The sequence below is a fragment of the Anoplopoma fimbria genome, chromosome 9 (genome assembly GCF_027596085.1).
Source record: "Anoplopoma fimbria isolate UVic2021 breed Golden Eagle Sablefish chromosome 9, Afim_UVic_2022, whole genome shotgun sequence".
NCBI lineage: Eukaryota > Metazoa > Chordata > Actinopteri > Perciformes > Anoplopomatidae > Anoplopoma > Anoplopoma fimbria.
In genome coordinates, this window is record NC_072457.1 from 8,236,986 (window position 1) to 8,250,267 (window position 13,282).

General features: G+C 41.4%; 1 protein-coding gene across 1 annotated transcript in view; it reads right to left on the minus strand.

Moving 5' to 3' along the window:
- The window catches only part of LOC129095221 (sorbin and SH3 domain-containing protein 2-like), a 50,858-nt gene extending 40,485 nt beyond the window's left edge, over window positions 1-10,373 (minus strand). The window contains exons 1-2 of the mRNA XM_054603577.1: window positions 10,203-10,373; window positions 4,176-4,375 (exon numbers count right to left, since the gene is read on the minus strand). The gene's annotated coding sequence lies outside the window, so the exon portion shown is untranslated. The remainder of the gene's footprint in view (window positions 1-4,175; window positions 4,376-10,202) is intronic.
- Window positions 10,374-13,282: the final 2,909 nt, after the last annotated feature.

A 13,282-nucleotide genomic window follows, 5' to 3' on the forward strand; every position in this document is an offset into this window, starting at 1 on the left:
AATAGTTAAAAATCAAACGAGCCCACTTACAAAGTTTTAAACCATTTCTTTTACACAAATAAATGCTACAGGACATTCTACAATGGAGTAATTTATCAGCTCCATCCAACTGCTCCACCACCACATTACTACCGCTAGTCGAAAAAAAAAAGACGTCCAACAAAGTCTCCGTTATCAGCCTTGTTTGTTCAACCTTGCCACTCATTAGCAGACCCCCCTCCAGCTGTGTGAATGGATAGGGGGAGGTCAATACGCTGCCCCTGCGTGCCCACTCGTTGCCCATACTGCTGACAACAGAGGCCCGTGTGTTCTGCAGATTGCATCACAACCCCGCTAACGAGCACAGCCATTGGCCTGAGAGCACTAATGCAATTATGCAACACAACCCCCCGGCACTGTGAGTCCGGGCTATGAGGGAAGAAGAATGAATTGGATGTGACAATTTTGTGGGTTTGCTATCTTACCATTTTCTACACAGAACTAACGATGCATTCACTTTCTACTGCTCTGATGCTCGCTGTGAAGAAGACATCACAGAGAGGATGAGAGGCTCCCGAAAAGGAATATGTTTTAAAGAAACAAACATGGGCCGAAAAAAAAGCAAATGAGCCAATATTAGCGTGTCGTATTACGTAATCCGTCTGGCTAAAAGCCGTCTGGGGACACAGCAACGCGAGTAAACAAAACACCTCTAGAGCTGCCACGGTTTCATCTCCTCCTCTGAAAGATGTCTACGCCACATGTAGAGCTCGGTAATAAAAGGCTGCAACACCATCGAACCCCGGGCTACGAACTGAGAGGTACAACGAAATGAAAGGATGAGCAAATAGAGGGACTTGGTGTTACAAGGTGCTGAACTCCAAAAGCAATTTTGAAGACGAAGCTTTTCCTGACAAGACATTTTGACTTAGCTTTTTCAAAATGTGGAGTGAAGGAAGAATGGTTGTACACCTTAGGAGACTTTCATCTTTAAAACCTAATGTTCAAACGTAACCACTGAATTTGACACTTTTTTTTTTATGCTCACAAGATAGTAAGCACAGGCTCTATATAACAAGAATAAATAAAGCTATTAAAAAAAAAAAACATACAAAATCAGGAGGTCAAACTCAAACAGAGCATAAATGTCAGTGATAGCATTAAAACGAAAGTCATAAAGACGTCATCATGGACATGCACAACTGATCCCATAATAAGAAGACCATGAGGAATTTATGGTACGTAAAGGCCACGACTATCACCTAATGCCAGTGAATATAGGATCCAAAGTAAGAGGAGTAACATAGGGTAGACAGGTCATAAAATACAGCAAAAAGGTTGTAGATGACACTGAATACATGTCTGCTTTTAAATAGGACTTTTTATTATCAGGTTCAGGTCTTCGAGAAAAGATATTTCATGACATATGCTTATTTAACTGCCCTACAGTCTGGGCCATCCCAGCAGGAGTGAATAAAATTGTATATATATATAAAATTGTACGGCAGTCCCGGCAAGTCGGAATAATTGTCTTTCACTACAATTTGAATCCAATGTTTTACCAATTCATAAAGGCCTAAGATGTTAACTGAATGGGCTGTGCTGCAGAGGCCTAATGGAGGGGAGAGATATTCAGGAATGCAGAAATGAGCTTCTTCAGACTTCACTGGGATGGTAAACACTTCTATCCAGAGAATGAGTGAAGTAAACACGGCTTATTATTAATCACTCTTGTGGGGAAATTACTTCTGTATGACAGCAAAGAGGCCTTGTGGAAAATTAAACCTCAAAAGGGAAAAAAAAACCGAGTGGCTGGTGATAAATGAAGCCAGCTTGTAGAAAGATTTGATACCTTCCAGAGAAACATATCTGCAAATTGAATCAGAAGTTTGTTTAGTAAAGTTTTTTTTCTTTGCTTTTCTTTTATAACATTTTCAAAATGAAATAATGAAAACAATCCAAACATTTTGAAAATAGTCTTTTGACGCAAATGGGTACGCTAAAGCAGGATGGCTATCAGCTGTGGCTAAGATTACATTCCCCCTAAACATAGTCTGGATTCCCCAGGTACCCGTGTTAAGTGTCGAGCATGAAGATAAGAGGAACTTGATTAGCAGGGCTGCTATATTTACTGCCAATAGGCACGACCCTTTACCCTCTAAGGTGGTCTGGATCATCGTGAAATCCATCCGAGGAATTTTGATGCTCTCTGGCTTTAAAGGCATGAGGAAACTACTTTTTTTAAATTCCTCCAAATCACCAGGCGGTTAAAGATAAATGGCAAACTTCATCATCTCAACAGGAAGTATCTCAGAGAGCTGACAGTTTATATGTTTAAATCAAGTCAGCACAGGTTTGACAGTGAGGAATAACACCTATGCACTAGATTAAAAACAACTTTATTAAATAAGTCGGCTTATTAAATGATGGCCATGGACCTGCACTGCAATAAAAGCTGCAAAAACTTCAATCCACTGACACAGCTCTGTTGATGTTAATGGTTATAAGCAAAACGACAAACAAACGACGGTAAATTTGAGTCAACATATAAAAGGTATTCTGTATGCAGTTCACAAAGAGAATCGCACGTTCTCATGAGACTGTAATTCAAGAGCCTCGTGTTTGCCGTTATTCTGCAAAGGCAACTGTTGAATGTCTTTGTACAGGTTTTAAACAAACACCTGGTATCAGGAAGGAATGAGGAAGAGGAGGGCAAAACGGTGAAATTATAGTTTTAAGCCACTAAAAGTGAAACAATAGTATAGTATAGTATTTCTGTGCAGCCCTGGTTTAGTGCCCAGATTTTTTTGGACATGCATACCTGAAAACATTCTGTAGTTTATTCTAGACGTATAAATAAACAAATCTGTTTTCAGACCTGACTTATTTTGGTCTCTCTCCAACAGAGTAACTGCTTCCTAAACCAACATCACAGGTTCTACACATCCAACCGAGCAATCAAGCCATCTCTGTCCCAAGTAGCTTAGTAGGCTTATTTTGCTAAACCAAAATGTTTTACAGGAGCACTGACGACTTCTGCAAACAAATGAAGTTTTAGTGCGAGTGGAATTAATCATTTATGGTATTAAAAATGTGACATTTAATGTGGAAAAATGGGCTGCCCTGTGGCGTTCAGCCTACAGGGAACAGACAAAGTGCCCCACTGTATGTCAGGTCCGGGAGAACAGGGCCCGTGCTACTATCCGAGTATGGGAACCACCCCCTACTGTGTACCCAACGGGTCAAGGTGACATTCCTCAACACCTCTGAGACTGGCCTAATGGAGGGATTGGAGCATGGCTTTTGTTGAGTGGGAAAGAAGAGACCATGAAAAAGTGTGTAATAAGAGACGGAAGTATGTAAAAAGGGACAGAGGGAAGAAAATGGGATTGTGGGGCCAAAATATGGAAAGGTAAGATGTAACGGGAAAACGAACAGGAAGTTCTTTGGGAGATTTTATAAAGTTGTTTCGAGTGAATTTCTGCTGTTTGTCAGCCAACATTTAAATTAAACTTTCCCTTTTCAGTTTAAAAGTCATAAACATGTTTGTTAATCCTCAAGCCTGAATTAATCTCTCATGGTTGACATATAAAAACTTTTCAAGCCACAGAACTGTAATCTCAGTCATTTACTGATGCTATTTCTGAGGTGGCGGCGGTGGCAACCATTGTTTTATTTGACACCATTTCCCCCGCTCACTGTCACGAAAGACAAACGTCCTACTCTCGGTCTGTAATTGTGGGATTTGGCAGAACAGATAAATACAATTCCCAATCGGTGTTATTGGGTTGTAAAATCTATTATAATCGCCACAATAATTGCAGTCCCTTTAAAGCATCAACGCACAAAATAAATGTCACATCACATCACAAAGGATTCAGACAATTTTTGAAACATAAATGTTCAAAAATCATAAATAAATATATTATGTGAATTCTCTTATGAGTTAGGAAGGTAAATTAAACCTGTATTTGCCAATCCATCATTTAAATCTTCAAATCAATCTACTTTTAAAAATGCAATTTAATAAATATTGTATTTTGGCATGAAATGCACAAGAGCACAATAATTACCCATGAAATGCGACCTTGCAGCCCGAGTATCTTTTGTGACATTTAACCCCAAAAAACCCTGACCTCTCAACCAGCAGAGTTCAGGTGCATCAGTCCATCAAGCGGAGGAAGTTTAACTCTTACCGTCATAAAACCAAAAGACTGGAGCCTCGCTAAGAAGAGTCAGGTATAGGTGAGCTGTGAGCCCCAGGGGCCTTTTCCTCCCTCTTTCTCTTCTTATATTCTGATTTGTTCGTTTTTTTTCGTCTTCTACCCCTCCGCTCAGGATAAGTCTCTCCTCCCGGTCGAGCTTTATTCCCAGACCTTACCCCCCGGTTTAATGCCTGGGGAGCACAGAGACAACAGAACGAGGAGAAAGTCAGAGCGCAGAAGAGTGGGAGTGACGGGAGAAAGAGAGTTCCCCGTTTGGGTGAAGCAGTGATCAGATACGGCTATTTTCAGACTCAGGCATGCTCGTCTATGGGACTGGAAAGTTACCCCCCTTGGTGGAGATGGGTGGGGGCTAAGCAAAAGGGTTGACTATCTCTATTTTACCACACATGTTTGCGTGCATGCATACCACACAGTGTGCGCACACACACACACACGCACGCAAAGACAGACAAACGCGTCCACATGCTGTCACAAACAGATTGTTATTTTATGGTGCGAAATATGCATCAGGTATGTTCATCTCTGACGTGTTACGCAATGATAAACGGCCCAGCATGGCAGTGGGAGTGAGCAGACAGAGAGGGGAGTCACAGAGCCTCCTCACTCCCATCACTCCCATCACTCCCCCCCGGGGCTTTAATGTCACCCAGCAGCCGGTGCCGTCAGCGTGGGGCGATGTCAAGTGGACCACTCCACGAGAGAAAGAGAGAAGAAAAAAAAAAAAAAAAATGACAGGAGTGTCAAATTGTTCTCGCATGAGATTTTCTTTCACTCTCTGATGCTGACACTTTGATTGCCTGGGAAGACGGCTCGCTCCGAGATGTGCAAACGCACGCGCATGCACCCGGGGAGGCAGACACGGCGGCTCGGTCTCTTTTTATCACCTCTGGGCCGCCTTCAGTCGGTGTCATATCGAGGCTGTAAATATATACAGACTAATTATGTGTCCACTCACCTGTGTCATTAATAATGTTACTGCTGTGTAATCCATATGGGAATGTATATTTGGAAATGACCGACCACACACACACACACACACACACACACACACACACACACACACACACACAGGCTGAATATATATATGCAGCGGGGAGGTCAGCCAGAGGCACCTCTAGACCCCAGACTCCCTGCTATTCCCAGAATGATGATGTAACCACCGCTATTAGCATCTCACATTTAGAGCCTGGATACCTAAAACCGAGCAGGCAGCTACTGTGCAACATGCTATTTAGATCACTTCCACCTCCTCCCTTCACACCCGTACTTGTCAATAAACAAAACAGGCAAGAAAAATCTGCATCTCACAAATTACTGTGCGGTAGGGTTCAGGAAGAGTTCAGCGCTCTCTACAAAGGGAATCCATTAATGTATGGTAATGTGGCTCCATTAGTAGCAATTCAATGCTAATAAGGGACTGGAGTAGTCACTTGTTTTTTCTTCTAAAAGACCAACTTTGATTCTAACTGTGACTATTGGAGTTGCTGATGTTGCCCCCTGTGGAGTTGGTGCGGCCTAATTTCAACTAAGACGAAGCAGTAAGACCAGTCATTGCAAGTGTATCACCAACAACGGACCAAATGCAGGAACATTTTCGAGAAACTTATCACACAAAAGTGTCACGTCAGATTTGGAAAAAGCTCCTAACGTCAGATAACTGCGTAAATGACCAGCATGAACATGATGGATGCCACCTGTGCGTAAATGAGTGTGTGTTTTCAATTAAATACATAAGAAAACTTAAACTTTATTACAGTAAGTATAATAAACACCCATATCTTATATAAGGCTATGCATCCTGCTCCATGTGTCCTATATTGAAGTCCTGCTTGGATGTGAAAAGCGATCGATGACTGCAACAAGACGGGAATCTAAGAATTGAAGGCGTCTTGCAGTTGGAGATGTTCATATTGATATTGTAGTGATATACAATAGCATCAATAGCCAATTTATATTCATGGGGATTTAGGCTATAATAATACATTTAGAATTATAGTAGCCTACAATGCAAGTCTAACGGGATAATGTCAATTTGATTTGCAAGTGTTATATGTATAAGCTTTTCAAACACAAAATTGCTTCAAGTAACGAAACATACATTCAGTTGGTGAAAAACGTACGCTTGGATAGCAACAGACTAACTGCTTTTGACTCCTACGACCGGTCTGGACCACTCGTGTATTGTGTTTGAGAAAATTCAAAATACAAGAAGGTTGGTGAAAGTTCTCCTAAATCCTAAGCAACTTGAGAACAAATCTATTCATACGAGTGGTTCTTGCATGAGGCCCAATGAGTTTGACTGGGACAAGTATTTTAAGCATATAGCATATAGGTTTACAAAAGGTAAAACGTGAAACTCATAAACACACTCGGTCAAGCGTTGACATGATGCTAACCTTTAAATCAAACATGGATGGCATTAGTTGAGAAGTTCTGGATCAACACTATCTGCGTCCGCTGTCATGGTGCCAATGATGAGGCGGAAATATAAAAATTCATGCTGCACGGTCACAGATGGCTCCGATAATAAGTAGCACTCCACCAATCACTCTGGCTTCAGACCCCGGGGTTTCCACATCACACCACAGTGATGGGTGTGCCTGCAGACATTTGGCCCCCAGAAATTTCTGATCATGAGCCAAGGATCACGGAGCTATGGTGAAAAGCTGACAACTGACAGGTGCTAATGATGGAACCTCGGAGCCAGAATCAGAGGACCAATAAACTATCAAAGGGCCAAAGGGTCCGAGTTTAATTCCCTATTCCAGTTATTATATATTTACTTCAGAACAAAAGATTAAACTGATGTGGCTTTACAGTTCTGGATCACATCCCTCATGTATTAAAACTTGAATTTGACTTTAACAAGCGAATTCCATCAAGTTTTAACGTGAAGGAATGATTTATAAAAACAATTAAAACCGACATGACACAGCAGCAGCAGCAGCTTCGGAGTGATCTCATTTAAGTACCAGAGCAAACTATTTTTATAGCGACCGACACACACTCACACTCAAACACACTGACACTTTGACCTATGAGCCACTCCGGACTACAGTGGGCCGCGTCGACATGGTCTCGCCCGTACAGTTTCAACACCTAATTCATTATCAGCTTCGGCAAGGTCCCGCCATTCCCAGTTAAGTAAGTGGCAGGTTATAAAAAGCAGGAGAGCCGTGCATGTGCACATTGGTAAGTGTCGCTTACTGGAAAACACTTAAACCTGGGAGCAGATCAAATAAAAGGGAAATTTATATCCACCAAAATATTGCTCAACAGAGGCGGTACCAACGTTTGCTTTGGTACGGCACATGATGCAGCGGAATAAAAGCTAGTAGAAACTAACTGGTTTTTTTTTTGATACAGTAAATCATTTTTTTAGATGTGAATTTAGAATATGGGAGTCAGCTATGATACATTTCAAACCAGCGAAGCATAATCCAAAAAGGTTTCAGGCCTCGGAGGTCAAACAGAAGCATTTTTTCCCTACAAAGCTCTGAATATAAACAATTCATACAGTCATTGATTAAGGAAGTCCCAACTGGAACTGTCTCTTAGAGCCTTGCAGCACAACACAAACATGTTTTGCTTCATTACATTAAATAATTCAAATAGTTTTACATTTGTATTGTTTTTGTCAACTCCTACAATATCTAATAAAGCATATAGCTTTAGCCAAGACATTTTCAAATTGCCTTGATCTACGATGGGCTGGATACTACAGATAATGAAGAGAAAGTATAAAAAACGCTGTTGTTTCTCCATTAGCCATGATCTGCAAGAACTAGGCAGCAAACACTTGTCAGATAAAGGTCAGCAGACGGCGTTTGTGAATTCTGACCTACTGTGTACTCAGGGTAGTCTTCCAACACTTAGCGGGATAGATTCCTTAATACCTCTGTGTTGAGTCTCTAATTAGTGTAAAGCAGGTCTCAATCCTTGCCTGCTTAGAGCCTGTTTTTTAAAGTCTGCCTTTTTATAATGCTAAATAAAACTTGTGTGTATTCTTACACCAACTGAAATGGATACATTAAAATTCACCCGCAAGAAATAGTATTTGGGATAGTTAAAAAGGACAAGGATCCTGGCCTTTTCATATTAACATATTACCTTATTACTTCAAATGCTCTAGTGCTTCACGAGATGTTGAAATCAGCTTGTCAATGCAAATTTTCAGTAAAACTAACCACCCTTTAGAGGTGTTGGGTTGTCAGAAAGGTTGGTTGGTTTTTAACACATTTTAAATGAAGGCACACAAAAAAAATGTGCGCTACACTTTTGATAATACGCACTTTCTTCAGTATCCTCGTTTCTGTCTCTGCCACTAAAACATTTACTCCTCCACATCTGATCTGGCAAATTAACTGCTTCCCCCTGTGTTCATTCTAAGTTTTTGCAAATTCTAACACTTGATGAGATGGTCACTGAGGAAGCTCAGGGAACAAGCATGTCCCCTATTGTCAGTGAGACTAAGAATTGGGCACGCTTTTCAAACACCACTTGAGCCATGACATCAGCCCCTGAAGAAGGGCAGAGAGGGGGGGGTGGATGGAGGACGGGAAAACAAGTGAATGTGTGTGAGATAGAAATAAAGAGAGAAATAAACTAAAAGAGTTACCCATCTGCTACATTCTGTACTTTAACGAGAATATGTATCACCGTCTCCTATTTCCTGATGGCCTGCCATGATCCCCTTTCCTCTTCCCACTCTCTCTTCCTCTTCCCCTCCCACTCAAACATGCACACTCTCTCTCTCTCAGTAACTCTAAACTGGCAGGTGCAACTGAGTTGACGCTAACAGAGACATACTTTCTGGCTCATTGGCCATCAATCAAGTCAAAAGGCAATGATCCCCCATTAAGTGTGTATATTTAAGCCTCTATGAGAGCCTGTTTATTGACAGATAGCAGCCAACTGTTGCTTGTCATACTGTGTCCCGCTGTGTCGCTTCCTCTCTCCCAGACACAAGTATTCAGTCAAAGAAATACATAGAGACATCTTCCACTAATGCCTACACACTCACTATAACACACACTCACTATAACACACACACACACACACACAGACAGAGGCCAGGTAGGCTGCACTGGGAGTGGTGTGAGGTTCCCGGAGTGATAATGTTACACTTTTGTGCAACCCCGGACACCTCCCCACTCTCCCTGTGTCACCCAGCATTCAAATGGGACTCAGATACCATCCATCGCTGCTGGCTCTTTTCTTTTTTTCCTCATTACATCATCCATTTAAATGGTTAGCAGGCAGCACCAAAGAAACACAGGGGGGTGGGGGATACTCCTTACTACTGTCTGTCAGATCTAGAATAAGATAAAATAAGATAATCCTTTATTAGTCCCGCAGCGGGGAAATTTACAAGAATATGACATGGGCATCACAGCATCAGATCTGTCCTTAAATATGACATAAAACACACTACTACAGTAGCATTTATGAGACAAAAAGGCCCACTGGTTTGTATCCATGCCCTTTCAATTAGAGTGAATGCAACAAGCAAATGTACTAGTGTGTAGGTCAATATATAAAAAAAATAAGCAGCTATAATACAAAAATCTGAATAGATAAACCTGCATAATTGACCAAATTTAAGATTACTGTATAATTATTTGTTTTACTAGACAACACATACTGTACTGTAGAAGTGCAGGCAAACAATAGAGATTATCCTAAGCATTTGGGATGTAGGTTAAACATGGATATCCCAAGTCATGCTTACTGCTACCAAGCAGTGATCCTACTACTGTTAAGCAACATTTATAGAGCTTGTGTAAAAAGGTATTTTAACACTTGAACGCATCTCCCTTTAAATGCACTGGAAACAGCGACCCACTGGAATGCACTTTAGTGGGAATAAGAGGCGCCGCATCCCCGGATGGAGCGGATTCACATGCGCCTCTGCTCTGGCTCTGGTGTCTGCTGCAGCGGCTCAAAGGACGGACATTAGACCTCCTTCACACACCGGCGGTCCGGAACGTCACCTACCTCAAAGCAGCTCCGCAAGCATATCGCTCAGGTTATAGCAGCCCTCGTCCATGTGTGTAAAGAGAGAAGTGCACGAACACCCAACAGCTCAGCAACGCGGGAGCGAGCGCGGCGGCGTCCCGTGTGATGAAACAGTACACCTGTTTTTTGTCGACGCGCATGTATGTTGCCCCGGTGTCGGTCGGCTAACTATAAAGCCAGCTCCCTCCCTCCCTCCCTCCTCTCTCCCTCTCTCTCGGGGGTCACTGGGGCTCGGATAGCAATGCGGTGAAGCTGCCCTGTCTCCTTTTCCCTCACAACAGAGAGGCGGCGCCTTTTTTTAATTTATTTTTATTTTTAATTTATTTTTATACCACAACACACATACGCACCGCAGTCCCACACCGCCTCTTTTATTATTTTATTATTATTATTATTATTGAATGATGCCATAGCTTTCGTGCGCAAAATGGCCTCTGTTATATATTTTTTTTTCATTCAGCAACAGTCGTCCGAGAGCCTCTCATTGGGTCTCCGTGTAGCCATGGCAACGACCGCGGTTCAATCAGTGCTGGCACAACAGGGGACAGACAGAGTGGGCCTGTGTGGCAGCTCAATGCTATTAACGGTGGAAAAAATAAATGTTTCAGTGAATGGAGTCTGTTGTATTTTTGCATGAGAGATATAACAAAATGGTGCTTTTAAAAAAGCAAAATAAATAAGTGCCACTTAAGCTTCTAGCTGCAGTAGAAACACAGTAGAAAGTTTATGGAGGCTTCATGCTGTGTGTTAATGGCTGGGACATGACAATAATACAGTCAGGATTAGTGAGTGATCCACAGACCCATGCTGGGAATAAAGATAGAGCTGTGTCAATATGTCTATCTCTGTGTCTCCCTGGCAGCATACCGTGTTGTCATCAAACTGTTTTTGAAGGCAAATGTTGAGCTATTAATAAATGACAAGTAATTTATAGCTTGATGTTGGAGGTGGGCTTGTGTTTTGAGGATGGGGTTACAAAGTCTATGCAGGAATAGGAAAGATAAACCTCAAGTTAACCTGCATTATGGGCCAAACTAAGCATTAACTTGATGTTTTAATGTTTAAAGTGCAAGCTAACAATGAGTAGAAATTAAGTTTTTGCTTGGTAAAGTAAAAAGCAATTACTTTTGTAACTATGGAGGCCCATTTCCGGCAATGTTGCGAGAAAAAAAAAAAGATCCTGTAAGTCATTATAATGGGATAGTAAGTCATAATTATGAGATACGTCGGTCATAATTATAAGATAGTAAGTGATAATTATGAGACATTCAGTCATAATTATAACTATGAGAAAGTATATGTAAGTCATAATTATGATATAAGTAAGTCATAATTATGAGATACCTAAGTCATAATTATAAAATATTAAGTTATAATTATGAGACATTCAGTCATTATGATAATTATGAGAAAGTAAGTCATTATTCTAAGAAATGTAAGTCATAATTATCAGACAGTAAGTCATAACTATGAGAAAGTGTCTCATTATAATGACTTACAGGATCTTTATCTTTTTCATCACAGTGGTGTAAATGGGATTCCATAGATAACCCATTCCAGTAGCCTATATCTACAGTGCTGTGAACCATCCATCCATCCATTTTCCGTAACCTGCTTATCCAGTTAAGGGTCGCAGGGGTGCTGGAGCCTATCTCAGCTGTCAATGGGCGAAGGCAGGGTACACCCTGTACAGTTCGCCAGTCTGTCGCAGGGCTGACATATAGAGACAAACAACCATTCACACTCACATCCACACCTACGGGCAATTTAGAGTCTTCAATGCACCTAAGCTGCATGTCTTTGGACTGTGGGAGGAAGCCGGAGAACCCGGAGAGAACCCACGCTGACACGGGGAGAACATGCAAACTCCACCGTGCTGTGAACCGTTCTGGATAAATTAGTTTCTGTTGTTAAGCTTCTACCAACCACTAAACATTGTGCTGCATCCAAACAGGAAATGGTTCAGTGTGAACCCTGCAAGTATTGATTTTTCCGTTGTTGACACAGAGCTGACATGACTTTGAGGCAGCGAAATCCTAACGCGTTAAACTCTAAGAGGTGTTGATTTATATCAGCTGTGGCGTGATTTATAACGCACAACATTATAAATTAAAACTTTTGCTGTGAGGTCTTTGCCAGAAGTAGAAGTGTTGCCCTGTATAAAAACTGTATTTATTTGAACTTTGTTTTCATTAAGCAAAGCGACCGGACCGTGTCTTGATTTTTGATGGCTTAACTTGGGAATTCACCCCCTCTGTCTCTGTTTTTCTCCCCCTCTGTCTCGCACACACCAAGCTGTTAAATTATTTACAGACTGGATGGGAGCCCTTTACAGCTATGTGCTGGGTATTGTGACCATGGCAGAAAACCTGACCTTTACACATTTAGCACATTGTTTTCACTTGTTTCAAATGAAATAGAGTGAATCCTCAGTATCTAATATGGTGTTGAAAGGGCAGATAAACCAACAGGTTCAGAGCAAGAAATGTGATGTCTCAATGCAACATCAGAGACACAGATCTGCACACTGCAGAGGATCTGCAGGAGAAAGTGAAAGCCCCATTGCTCATGAATTCTTTAAAAGTAGACGGCTGTCAGAGATGGTCTAGTGAGTTGATATTAAGTCAAATACACAGCAAAAATAAGACCCTTTCAAATTGTGAAAATGTCACTAAAGAAAGGCATCCATTCTTATGTAAATATCTGACAAATACTATCCTTTCCGCTGTGTTCACCTATTCAGCCTTGTGATTATGCAAAACTAGCTCATATCATCAACTAAGAGCAGCATAACTAGCACTGCTTTTTGTAAATCATAATAATTAAACCACTTGCATGTAATTAAACTGATAAATTACCTTGTTTGGCCACCGTAGTTCTCGGTTACGCTTGTGAAACTATGGTAACATGAGCCGCAGAGTGCAAAACCGTGGTACTGCTAGCCGCCGTTTGACTCCTGTTGCTCCTAAAGTAGTGTTATTATGGAAAGGATGGATGGCATTTGGTTGCAGTCTGCAGTCACATCACTAGATGTCACCATATCCCACACACTGTGCATT